At 49.0% G+C, this 12,624-nt stretch overlaps 1 long non-coding RNA gene across 2 annotated transcripts; it reads right to left on the reverse strand.

Moving 5' to 3' along the window:
* Positions 1 to 9,829: 9,829 nt before the first annotated feature.
* Positions 9,830 to 12,343, reverse strand: LOC130542313 (uncharacterized). Of its 2 annotated transcripts, none has more exons than XR_008956792.1 (2): positions 12,165 to 12,343; positions 9,830 to 10,195 (listed from the first exon to the last, which is right to left on the reverse strand). It is a non-coding gene; the product is annotated as an uncharacterized LOC130542313 (long non-coding RNA). The 2 variants fall into 2 exon arrangements; XR_008956793.1 differs by having other exon boundaries at positions 12,004 to 12,343.
* Between the last annotated feature and the right edge of the window lie 281 nt (positions 12,344 to 12,624).

Below are 12,624 nucleotides of genomic sequence, written 5' to 3' on the forward strand. Positions count from 1 at the left end.
CGGGGGAGGGACTTCTAGGCATCTGTCAAAAGTGGGGCGGGGCTTCTGGAGACCGGTCGAATGGGAGCTGGGATGCTGAAGAGCGGCTGGGGGAACAGACCCGGCTTCTGCCGAAAGAGCAAAAGTTGGGGTGAGCCGGGTGATAGGGGATGAGGACAGGCCAGCCAAGAGTGGAGGCGAGGCTTCTCCGGCTAGTCCCCCAAATTCCTGGGCCAGGCTCCGTGGGGAGGAACCAGTGGACATCTTTTTTTTAGGAACCGTCCCATTCCCTCTGGAACCCGTTTTGTTGTCCCGTTCTCTGGGCTGCAGGCTGTCTTCTCTCTGGGGCTCTAACGTGATGACAGCACTACTTGGGCCTCCAGTTAGCTGGCACATCCTTGGCCCCTTGGTTGATGATTCACAGGGACAGGGGTCTGAAAGCCCTGACACTGTCACTTCCTGAGCACCTTCACTGCTGTGGGCCCTGGGGACCTAGAGATAGGCAAGAACTCATCCCTGTTCACGGTGAAGCGGGTACTATTATGACTCCCATTTAACAGATAAGGAAATTGAGGCCCAGAGCACTTAAATGACTAGTCCAAGCTCACAAAGCTAGTAAAACTGCAGGGTGGGATTTGAACCCAAGCAGTCTGGCTCCAGAACCCACACTCCTAGCCAGAAAACAATCCTGCCTCTCTTTAAGATCTTTCAAGTCCTTAAGGGCAGAGAGCTTGGATTAGAATATTCTTTTTCTCATCTTCCAAGCCGTGAGAAAGGCAAAACTCCACCTCTCGGAAGCAGCTTCTCTAACTCTGAGGTGGTCAAGACATGGGATTTCAACAGAGCCTGTAAAAGCAGAGCTGATTATCGTGAAAACAAAAAGAAGCTCCCCTGAACTGCAAGAGGGCCAGAGTGTGGCTGCTTCTGACTTCCCCATCCCCCACCCAGCAATCAGCATGGGCTCCAGGAAGGAAGGCAAGGGCAGTTGGTGAGGCAGGACATATTGGTCCTGCTCTGGCTCTTTAAACCAGGGAGGACCACCCATGCAGCCTTGCCCATGAATCATCTCGGGCCCTGTGACTATTCCTGAGCTGCCAGTCATAACCCATCTTCACCTGCTCATAAGACTTGAGACCCTGATCTTGATCCTGCCTCCTTTAGGTTTGATGTTGAAAGCAACAGCAGCTGACATTGACTCAGCTGCTTCACTATGCAGTAAACTCTCTACCAAGACCTTTATTGGCATCATCTCACTTAATCCCACAGACGACCACTGCCATTAAAAATATCTAACAATCCATTCAGACATGGGCATTACCAATCAAAGTGGATGCTGGCCTTAGAGCTAGACCAAAGACTTAGTAGGTCTCTGTTCTGCCAAGAGTTAACACTTTAGCTACTGGATCAAGGGGAATGGGAAGAGAGAAGCTAGGGATGGAGTAGGGAAGCCCAAGGCCTATGGTTCTCTATTTACAATCAATCTGGAAGTATTTTGATGTTTTCACAACCAGTTCAGCTGTACCAGGCATGGGGACTGAATTTCAGCCCTGGTAGCATTGCTTTATTTCATGGCAGTGGATGGAGGCTCAGAGAGGTTAGACAACTTGCCTGTGGTCATACAACTCAGTAGCAACAGAGTCGGGAGCCCCATCCAGGTCTGATTCCAGAACCCACACTCCTACCACTGACTGACCTGTGTTCCTAGGAAGAGGTAGTCGGGGTTTCTGCTTTCTGCAGTTAAAGGCTGACCCAGAGGAATGAGATTTAAGTTCTGGAACTTTTGTTGTGGCCTTGCTATTCTCAGGCTTGGAGCCTTGACAACACCTGTCCCGTGTTGTTGAAGGAGTGGGTCCTATCCCTGCAGAGTGAGGAGGGCAGAGCAGGCTGCCTGGAATTAACGGTGTGCCTGTGTGGGAGGACCCAAGAGGGGGCACAGATGAAAACCCCAGTAGGGTTTCCATGAGGGAAGAGGTCTTCCGCCAGCCAGTAGCCCCTTCAATTTGCTTCACCAAAGTGCTAGCATTCCTCACATTGGGTACCGACAAGGCCTTTATGATGGATAACACCTCCCTAACTCCCTGGGTTTCCTCAGCCTTGGCTAGTGCAGCCTGGTGACAGCTAGAAATCCCCTGGGTCCTAGATATTTCACAGCCTTTGTGGCTGGGAGAGAGTGAGATCACCAGCTTTGGACTCCTTCCCTCTCCCTTACTGGATAAGCAGGTGTTTTTTTTTTTTTTTAATTTCCAAAATAGAAATCTGTTACCTTTTTTCTCTTCCTGTTAATACATGGTGGCTAAAAAAAAAGATACTGAGAGAGCGGAAGTTCCCCGGTAATTCCTCCCTTGAGCATTACCTGCAGGGGACCTTGTGTTTTGTCTGCCCTTCATTCACTTTCTCCTGGAGAAGCCCTATAGTGTAGTGGGTTACACATACAGACTCTGGAGCCGGGCTGCCTGGGTTTTCATCCTCACTCTATCACTTACCAGCTGTGTGACCACGGGTAAGTTACTTAACCTCTCTGTGTGTCAGTTTCCTCATCTGTAAAGTAAGGATAATAATAACAGTACCTGCATCAAAGGGCTACTCTGAGGACTAAAATGAGTTAGTATGCGCCAAGTGCTTAGAACAGATTATGCTTTGGGGAATTACACAGCCCCGACTGTATACAGTCTTGGTGGAATTTTCAGTCCAGGTGTCCTGCCTTCCTGTGGACAATGGTTGGGCATGAGTCTCAAGTAGGGCTAAATGGACACTCTACCCCCTGCCCAAGCTCATCTGAATCTGGAGTAAAGTGACCCAAGCATTCTGGATGGTTACTACTGGTTTATTCCAGGACAGTGCTCTGGTGACTGTCCACTCATTCCTCCTATCTGAATCCCCAGGGGTGACTCTGGTACACATCCTTTCCAAAACCTAATTCTTCTGCTTTTCCTTTGGTTCTGTGAGCCGCTCTACCCCCTTCCCCCACCTTTCTTTTCTTTTCTTTTCTTTTTTCTTTTCTTTTCTCTTTCTTTCTTTCTTTCTTTCTTTATAACTTAAGTTATCTAGAGGTGATTTCTGCTTGCTTGCGGAAAACATATGAGTTTGGCATATTTCTCTATCAGTTACAACTCTTGGTTGCAAGTGACAGAGAATCCAGCCCACAATGGCTTAAGGAAAAAGAAAATGATGGAAGAGAAAACCCAGAGTAGATTGGACTTTGGGAATGGCTTGATTCAGGGGCTTAAACAGTGTGATTAATACCTGACCTCTTCCCAGGGCTTGGCTTTGCCCTTCTGTGTTGACCTCATTCTTGAAATCCACATAAAGGCAAGGCATCGGCCAGCATCACTAGGCCAACACCCTCTCAGGTTGGAGTGCCACAGAAGAGAGCTTCTCTTCCCCAGTGCAGGCAGCCAGTATCCTGGGCTGATTCTCACTGGCCTGATTTGGGATCCATGCTAAGCTCAGAACCAGTCACTGAAAACAAGGGATACAGTGCTCGGATTGGCCAGGGCTGAGTCACTTACCTACCCCTAGATAAGGTCAACGCCTCCCAAAGATTGTGTCCCCAGAGTAGGGAAGGTGGGTGTTCTTACCAAGGACAGAAGTTCCTAAATGATAAAAACACATACAAACTATACTATCAGGGTGCCCGCAGGAAACAGATGGCCCTCAAAGAGATGACTGAAGATAGGTCGGTGAGGGAACTATTTGCACAGTTATGGGTAGGGGGTGAGAGAAATCTACAAGGTATTATGAAGCCGTGGGGCCAGCGCCAGTGGAGAGCCATTACCACCTCCAGGCCTCAAGGGGCCAGAGGACGGAGCAGAGCTGTTGTCGTAGGAGAGAGTCTTCCCGCAGGAGTTGTGACCTTTGGTAAGGGAACACAGCACTGCCAACACACGGCCTGGTAGGGAGAGACTGAGGGTGGGTAGAATAAATACCTTGACCTCCTTCTACTCCCATGTCCCATAAGTCTCCTACTTATGTCTCCCATTGGCCAAACCCAACTGGAAGCCGAAGGGCAAAGAAGCCCCAACTGATGCAGTCCCCACAGCAAGCTCGTGGAGCGGCACACGGAGGGGAGAGCGTGGAGACGAGCAGAAGACAAACCTAACGGCACTAGAGAATGTCTGCATATGTATCGGTATATAAAAGATCTATATCTGTATCCAAGTGCATAGGCTTCCAAGTTAGACAGCCCTTGGACAAGGTTCTTAACCTCTCTGCAATTCAGTTTCCTAGTCTGTAAATGGGAATAATAAAAAGAATTGTGTGAGGATGCAATGAAGACAGAGCGCTTAGGGAAGTGCCTGACATTCACAGAAATATGTAAACCGTGGTTGTGGCGGTGCCGCATTAGTTGAGGCAAAGGCGAAGCTGCTCTAACAAACAGACCCCAACCTATAAGAACTCAAATGCAATAGAAGGGTGTTGCTCGTTTACCTACGGTCCAGGGTCACTGTCAGGTGGATGGGCGGCTCTCCTTACAGGGATTTGAGACCCAGGTTCCATCTCCAGTGTGGTCCCACCATTCCCTGGGGTCTCCAGCCCGTGGAAAGAGAAAGAGAGAGAGGGGAGAAGGCAGACAGTGGGGTGACCCAGATATTTTGAATTGGAGGAAGCCACTTCCATGCCTAGGCTGGGGGAACAAAGGGGGATTGATACTAGCCGGAGCCCTGCTCACTGCATGGCGAAGTCGAGTGGAGCGGAACCACCACGGGCTGCCTGCAGGAAGCCAGGAGCTCACACTCTGGCTGGTGCTACCGTCTGCAAGTCTGAGGTCACTTGCTGCTGTTGCTGGACGCTGAAAGCACAGCAACCAATGTGTGGTTCCTCGTGCAGGGGAATAGCGGTTATGACCCACAGGAAGAGGCCTGCCCCAACTCACTCCGGGCAGTCACATGAGGACCTGTTTTTTCCTTTCTCCCTCCACCCGAAAACCCACACCAGAGAAGCAATCACAAGGAAGAGAGTGAGTGTCTAAGAGCTCCCCCCTCCCCTGCCTCCCGCTGCTGGAGGCTTAAGTCTGCCCTTCATAAGGCAGAGCTGGGAAAAAGCTTTGAGTCAAATGTGAAACGGAAACTTTAATTGAATTTCAAGAATCAAAAGTGATTGAGATGATGGACTCAGGGTTGGGGTAGGGATGAGTGGCCCGGTGAAAGGAATCAACTCCCTTGATTCAATGCTGACCTCCTTCTCCCGTCTGCCATCGCCAATGCCTGGCACAGCTCCTCCCTTACCCTGGCCCTGGGACACTCGGCCACTGAGCCCAGGGAATGCCTGGTGCTTTGGCCACCTATGTACACACATCCCAGCAAGCTCATCCAGCTCTTATGACTTCCAAGGTCCTGTGGGAACCCAGGAGCAGATCAAGGCCTTCAGGGGCCAGCCTGGCCATTAGAGGAGGAGGAATCACTGCGGTGGCCCCATAACCTCAGTCTGCCCTTGTGGAAAATGCCTGGCTCAAGTTGGGCCAGTCACATGTTGTTTCCTGGGAATTTGGAATTTTGAACGGAGAGGCACAGAAACTTCAGTGTCATTAGAGCCTAAGTACGTTGACGGCAGTGCTCTAGGGAGAAAGTCCTATGGTCCCCTATGGGTGGATGTGGGTGGGGCTCTAGGCCTGGCCTTCTGTGAATTGTCTTGGTCCTTCAACCTTGTCTTGGAATCTATGAGCTACTCCGTGCTTCTTCTAATGTTCATCCTCTGCTCTCCTCACTCACCCCCACACCTTTTTCCCCTTAAGTTAGCCAGAGCTGGTTTCTGTGACTTTCAGTCAAATGACTCAACTAATAAAGGCCATTTAAGGTCGGAGACAGGAGGTGCAGTGAGAGGCAAATGCCAGAAGAGGGCACTGTGGGCTCATTTTGAAGGGGCTTTTGAGTGGCCCCAAAGGTTCCAGAGGCCTTTGAAGGCAAGATGGGTGGAGGAGCCAGGCAGTGGGGAGAAGGCTTTTCCTTGCAGTATTTTATCCTAGCAAGTGTAGGGAGGGCACACAAGGAGATGGTGAGATGGAAAGTTGGGACCTTTGTTGCAATTGGATCTGTATTATTTCACTCACTGTGTGACCTTTGGCAAGTCATGTCACTTCTTTGGTTTCCTCATTTGTAAAACTGGGATAAGGCTAGAATCTACTTCACGAGGCTGTTGTGAGGATTAAATCCAACAATGCCTCTTGAGTGCTTAGAACATTGTCTGGCAAGGGGCACCTGGGTGGCTCAGGCAGTTAAGCATCAGGCTCTTGGTTTCAGCACAGCTCATGATCTCAGGGTTGTGAGATTGAGCCCCAGGCTGGGCTCCACGCTGGGCGTACAGCCTGCTTAAGATTCTCTCTCTCCCTCTCCCTTCGCCCCCCCACCCCTGCTTGTGTGCACTCTCTCTCTCTCTCAAAAACAACAGCAAAAAAACAAAAAAGAAAAACAGAACAACAAAACATTTTCTGGCAAATACACCATTAATGCATTTCAGTTATTATTATTACTCTCACTTCACTGAGCACATAATCAAAGAGCCAGAGATAGAACCATAAAATAACAAGGAACAACAACAAAAAGGTCATTGGACAGTGGTCACAGACTTCAGATGTTTCCAAAGAATGCCGATGTTATCAGGAGACCCTTGGTGCAGAGGAGGAAGAGGAGAACAAATGGAAGGAAGATTTTGAGGGCAAAGGTTGGTGGAATGATCTGGAAAAGGGAAATGGGGGACACTCTCTCCTTTGGGGTGAGAGGAAAGGAAATGAGGCAAACACTGGAAAAATTGAGGACAGATATGGAGGTCAAGAGGTTTCCTCCCCTTAGGCAGGCTTCTAGTCTTTGTGAAGTACGCCATGTGCTTAGCGGGGCTGGTGGGGGTGGCTGGGGAGGCTCAGCTTTCTCCACTTTCACCACCCTAGACCTTCTTTACATATGAGTCCTATGTCTGTCTTCTTTTCGTTTTCACCATTCATCCGCTGGATACATATTTATTGGATGCTTACTAAGTATTAAGCTCTGGGGATATAAATATAAAAGAGTCTATATTAGTCTGGGTTCTCAAGAGAAACAGAACCAAAAGGAGAAGATAGATAGATGATAGATAGATAGATAGATAGATAGATAGATAGACAGATAGATGATAGATGATAGATAGAAGATGGATAATAAGGAATGGCTTATGCACTTCTAGAGGCTGAGAAATTCCAAGATCTGCGATCAGCCAGCCGGGGACTCAGGAGAGTTGATGCTGTAAGTTCCAGCTTTCATCCATAAGAAGGCAGGCGACCAGTGTCCTAACTCAGAGAGCAAATTCTCCCTCACCTTCTGTTCTGTTTGGGCCTGAATGGGTTGGATGCTGCCCGCCCGCACTGGGGAGGGCAGTCTGCTTCACTGAGTCCACTGATCCAAATGTTAATCTCATCCAGGAACAGCCCCACAGACACACCCCAGAGTAATGTCTGGACACCCCACGGCCCAGTCAAGTTGACACGTGAAATTAACCATTACAAAGACCAATACGGCAACTCCTCTCCTGCAGTTTATGGTCCAACAGGAGGAACAGACACAAAAAGTAAAACAACGACTATGTAATCCCACATTGTCACGATATACCGTGAGAGAAATGAATAGGGTCTGTGATCAAATAAGGGGGAGCTGAACTGAAGGCAGATTGGATATTTAGGGGAGCATCGCCAAGAAGATGACATGTCAAGGACTGGCAGTGGCCAGCCAGGGAAAAGAAGAGGAAGAATGTTCTGGTGAGGAAGGGTGGCTCGTCGCATGAGCTCAGAGAAGACCTCTGTAGCTGAAAGAGAAGGGAGTTCGCTGAGAGAAGACTGTAGCCAGGAGTTGGGATTTTTCCTAAGTGCCATCAGACTGTTTTGTAGCTGGTGGTGGGTTATGCGAGCCACCCAAATCACATTGTTTAGGGTTATTCAGGGTTCTAGGGAGAGACTAGGTTGGAGGGGGCTGCAAGTGGAGGTGGCTGAGCCTGAGTGGTTGAAGGCTAGGTCCTGGGCTAGAGCGCCAGCAGCCTGATGGAGAGGGGTGACAGATACAACTTGGGACAAGGGTCTCTACACCTGCTCCCATGGCCTCCCACACCAATACCGTGGAAGGTGACTGGGAGCCTAACTACCCATTCTGGATATTGGAGACATCTGGGTGCTCGGTGGTAGGTGCCTGTGCTTCAGGGTGCTGGGGAAGGGGAACCCCAATAGTAGCCAACCCATGGAGAGGGAAACACTAAACTTACTCCCTCTTCCTGGTAGACGATGGCTAGCTAGACTGAATTCAGGAGTCAATTCCAGATCTGAGTTCTAGCTCCTGCTCTTGGGTGAGCATGTAGGAAGGGAAAGAGCAGGCCTCGGGACAAGTCTGATTCCATCCCAGCTCTGCCCTATACTCCCTGCTGGGACTTCCCCTTCACTGATTACGTGGTGTAAGCAGGATTAATACTGGTCCTGGGCTCACAGGATGTGTGATCAGCATTAAGTGAGGCAATGCATGAAAAAATACATAGCACGGTGTCAGGCACATGGCAGGGAGTCAACAAATGGAAGCTGCTTCCCCACGCCTAGAGAAAGCTCTAGTTTCTGGCTGAGAGTAGAGGGCCATCTGGGGCCAGGTCATATGATCTGGGCTGGCTCTGCAGCCTCACTTACCCCCTATTTGCAGACAGAGCCTGGTTACATGGGGCTGGAGAATCTCTCTCCAGATCTGGAAGGCGGGGAGGTAGCCAGAGGCAAGAAAGGGCTGAGCTCGAAGTGACCTGGAGAATATCATACCGTCTCAAAACTGGAAACTCTGGGGTGACTCCTGGGAATCTACACTAAAGTTTGAGAACTACTGACTTGTCCATCGTATTTAATTTGGGTTCCGAAAGACTTGAGGCCAAAGGAGAAGTAAAAGCAGGGTAGTGGGTGTGCTTGGCTGAGGACTGCTGGATGGGAAAGAAAGGAGCCCTGGAATAAGTTAGATGTGCAAAGGGCGAGCACACAGGCTTGGACTGCATTAGAGAGATGCTCTTCCCGTTTAAAAAAGAGCAAACAAAACACTTCCGTAATGTGAATTCTGAAAGGAGAATTTGCAAATGGGGAGAGATTTCTAAGTAAATAACCCAGTTCTGCCCCACCCACACCCCCCACGGCGGCAGGCGCGGGGCTGAGCTGATGCTCACCGTTCAGACTGGGATGGTTGAGGAAATGTTGCCAAGTAACGTACTAGTTGGCAAAAGGTACACAGGGACCTCGTTAAATTGTAAAGTTAATTATGTAAAAATATAAGTTATAGATTCATTAGTTCATTGGACACCCTCATGAACACTGATAAACGTCCTCCTAAAATAACCACGTCTGAGAGACCCCCTGGCCCTCTCGGCGGCTTCGCCCACGTCTCCGCACGCAGCACGCGCTGCCTTGCTGTCCTTTATAAAGCGCTCTGTGCTCTAGGGGAATCATCAGTTTATCTTTATCCTCAAATTACTCACGTGTTAGGGGCTCTAAATAGTTTACCCTTTCCATCGGCTTCGTTGCTGGTGCATGATACTTGTATAAGTAGTAGGGGGGCAGGGTTTTAAACGTTCTCTTGGAAGATCCAGAACTTACAGAAACAATTTAGAGATGAACGTCCAAGAGAAAGACAGTGGCGTTTGGTTAAATGTTTCTTTTAAAAATCAGAAAGAAAAATCTTCTAGATCTAAGGGAGGAATATTCAAAAATAAATGAATAATTGCTGGTAAGAGAAATGTTGGATCGAAACGTACCCCAGTTTTATTAACAGCTGAAGGTGCTCGAGTTCTGTGACACTCGTGTCACTCAGAACAGCAAGTCTGTTTGGCCGAAGTTCATGGTTTGCATGAGTCAGGGTTAGAACAGATAAGCAGAAATGGTATGAACAATCTAGAAAAAGGCATTTATTAAGGGATTAGAGTTTATGCAGGCTGGTTTCCTTAAGGGCATAGTGGGCGGGGGTGGGTGGCTTCTCTCTGTTCCTCAGTGTCTGGGGCCTCAATGGGGAAAATCGGAGACTGAGGGCTAACGTCGCCTGGAGCCATCTTCACACGCACTTCGGGGGCTTGATGCTGTGTCCGTGGGGACCTCAGCCGGGGCTGTCGTGTCGACATGCGACTGAGCTCTGGCCCATGGAATATGAGTGGAAGTGACACTGTCGCTTCCAGGCCTGGCCCATACACACTTCCTGTATGATCCTTTCTCTTTTCCATCTCTCAGCTGAATGGACAGGACTTCAAAGACCTAGAGGAAGGGAAAACCCAAAGATGGAAGAAGTCTGGGTTTCTGAGGGAAAGTGTAAAGCCCTCACCGCCCAGCCCCAGACTGTGACATGAATGACAAATAACTTGCTGCTAAGCCCTCTACGGTTAGGGGCTGTGTGTTACAGCAGCTAACGCTCACTACCCTGACTAATAGCCATCCCTGCTCATTTATTGAAGCTCCAGGTGACCAGACGCTTTCCTCTGTGAGATCTGGTGAGCTGCACATGGCGGTTGTGCTCAGCTTCCCACTGTGACAAGAGCCCTCCGTACTGTCACTGTATCAAGGGCTGGTCTTGCAGCTCCTATCAGCTAACTAACATGTGTTTGATGGAATTTTGATGATCTCATAGGCCTCTTTCTTTTTTTTTTTTTTAAAGATTTTATTTATTTATTCGACAGAGATAGAGACAGCCAGCGAGAGAGGGAACACAAGCTGGGGGAGTGGGAGAGGAAGAAGCAGGCTCCTAGCGGAGGAGCCTGATGTGGGGCTCAATCCCATAACGCCGGGATCACGCCCTGAGCCGAAGGCAGGCGCTTAACCGCTGTGCCACCCAGGCGCCCCTCATAGGCCTCTTTCTGACTAATGGTCACAACCCATGAGTTCGTTTTGTTGGCGTTTGGTTAAGGAAAAGGGCAAATTCCATTGTCTTTCTATGCCCAAGTTTATGAAAGAGTTCTTAACTGGATCCATCCTTCTGCCCCCATGAACTTGGAGGAGCGTTCATCTCCTACTGCAAGGCGATCCAGGGTACAAATGTCTTCCCCCTTACCGAATCCAATAGTAATTCTGTTATTGTCCCTCTTAATCCCCTCAACAATGCAGTTGAACAAGCTCCTCCTTGAGACACTTTCTTCATTTGACTCCTATAGCACACCTTTCCTATAACTTGCTGACTTCACCATGGCCCCTTCTGCAGGCTCTTCAGCTGGAGAGCTAATAGACGTCTCAAATCAACAAGTCCCAATTAGAAACTCTTGATCAACCCCTCCAGAGGGAGGCCACCTGCATGCATCCACACATCAACCCATGGCACCGCTCTTCACCTACTGGCTCAGGCCCGTCCCCCAAGAATCATGCTTTTCACCTCCTTCTCACACCCCCAAACTCTAGTCAATCAACAAATCCTACCAAGTTGAGCTTCAGATTTGGATCAATCAACTTCTTGCCCTCTCTGCTTTTACCGTTCTAGTTCCAACCACCATCCTCTTGTCTGGATGATGGAATAGCCTGGAATTGGTTTACTTTCCTCCACACTTGTCCCTACATTGTTTATTCACCACAAAGAAACCAGAGTGATCTTTTAAAAGTAAAAACTGGCGGCACCTGGGTGGCTCAGTAGGTTAAGCATCTGCCTTCTGCTCAGGTCATGATCCCAGGGTTCTGGGATCGAGCCCCGCATCAGGCTCCCTACAGAGGAGGGATTCAGATCCCTCCTGCTTCTCCCTCTCCCTCTGCCTGCCACTCCCCCTGCTTGTGCACTCGCTTTCTCTTCTCTCTCTCTGTCAAGTATATAAATAAAATCTTTTAAAAAACAAAAAATAAAAGTAAAAACTGTCATTTCAGTTCTCCGAACATACCAAACTCTTTCCTACCTCAAGGCCTTTGCACTTGTGGGTCTCTTTTCCTGGAACAGAGGCTATTTCTTATACTTCAGGTCCAAACGCACACCTCGTATCCTCAGAGAGCACTTATCATCCTGTATGAATTAGGTTCTCCCTCTCTTCCTGTTCTCTGTCACAGCCCTCTGTTTATTTTTCAGTAGGACTCAAAATTATATTTTTGTTTACCTGTTTATACTGCTGAAACGTTGATCTTCATGAGCTGATAATCTCCGCAAGGGCGTGCACTATGGACAGAATTGTGTCCTCCCCGCCCGCACCAAAATTCATGTTACCCTAACCCCCAGTGTATTTGGAGGTAATTAAGATTAAATGAAGTCATGGCGCACCTGGGGGGGCTCAGTTGGTCAAGTGTTCCACTCTTGGTTTCAGCTCAGGTCATGATCTCAGGGTTGTTGAGTCTGAGCCCTGCATTGGCTCCAAGCTTCGTACTGGGTGTGGAACCCGCTTAGGATTCTCTCTTTTCCCTCTGCCCCTACCCCCCACCACATGGTTGAGTGCACCCTCCCTCTCTCTAAAAAAAAAAAAAAAAGATTAAATGAAGTCATAAGGATGGGGTGCAAATCTAATAGGACTGATGGCCTTAGAAGAGGAAGAGCTCTCCTTCCCTCCCTCCCTCTCTCTTAATCTTTCTCCCCCTTCCTCTACCCCAAGTGCACACACAGAGGAAAGGCCATGGAAGGACACAGGGAGAAGGTGGCTGTCTACAAGCCAAGAAGAGCACCCTCACTAGGAACTGGACTGGCTGGCACCTTAATCTTACATGTCCCAGCCGAACTGTGAGAAAAT

Source organism: Ursus arctos, unplaced genomic scaffold (assembly GCF_023065955.2).
Source record: "Ursus arctos isolate Adak ecotype North America unplaced genomic scaffold, UrsArc2.0 scaffold_32, whole genome shotgun sequence".
Taxonomy (NCBI): domain Eukaryota; kingdom Metazoa; phylum Chordata; class Mammalia; order Carnivora; family Ursidae; genus Ursus; species Ursus arctos.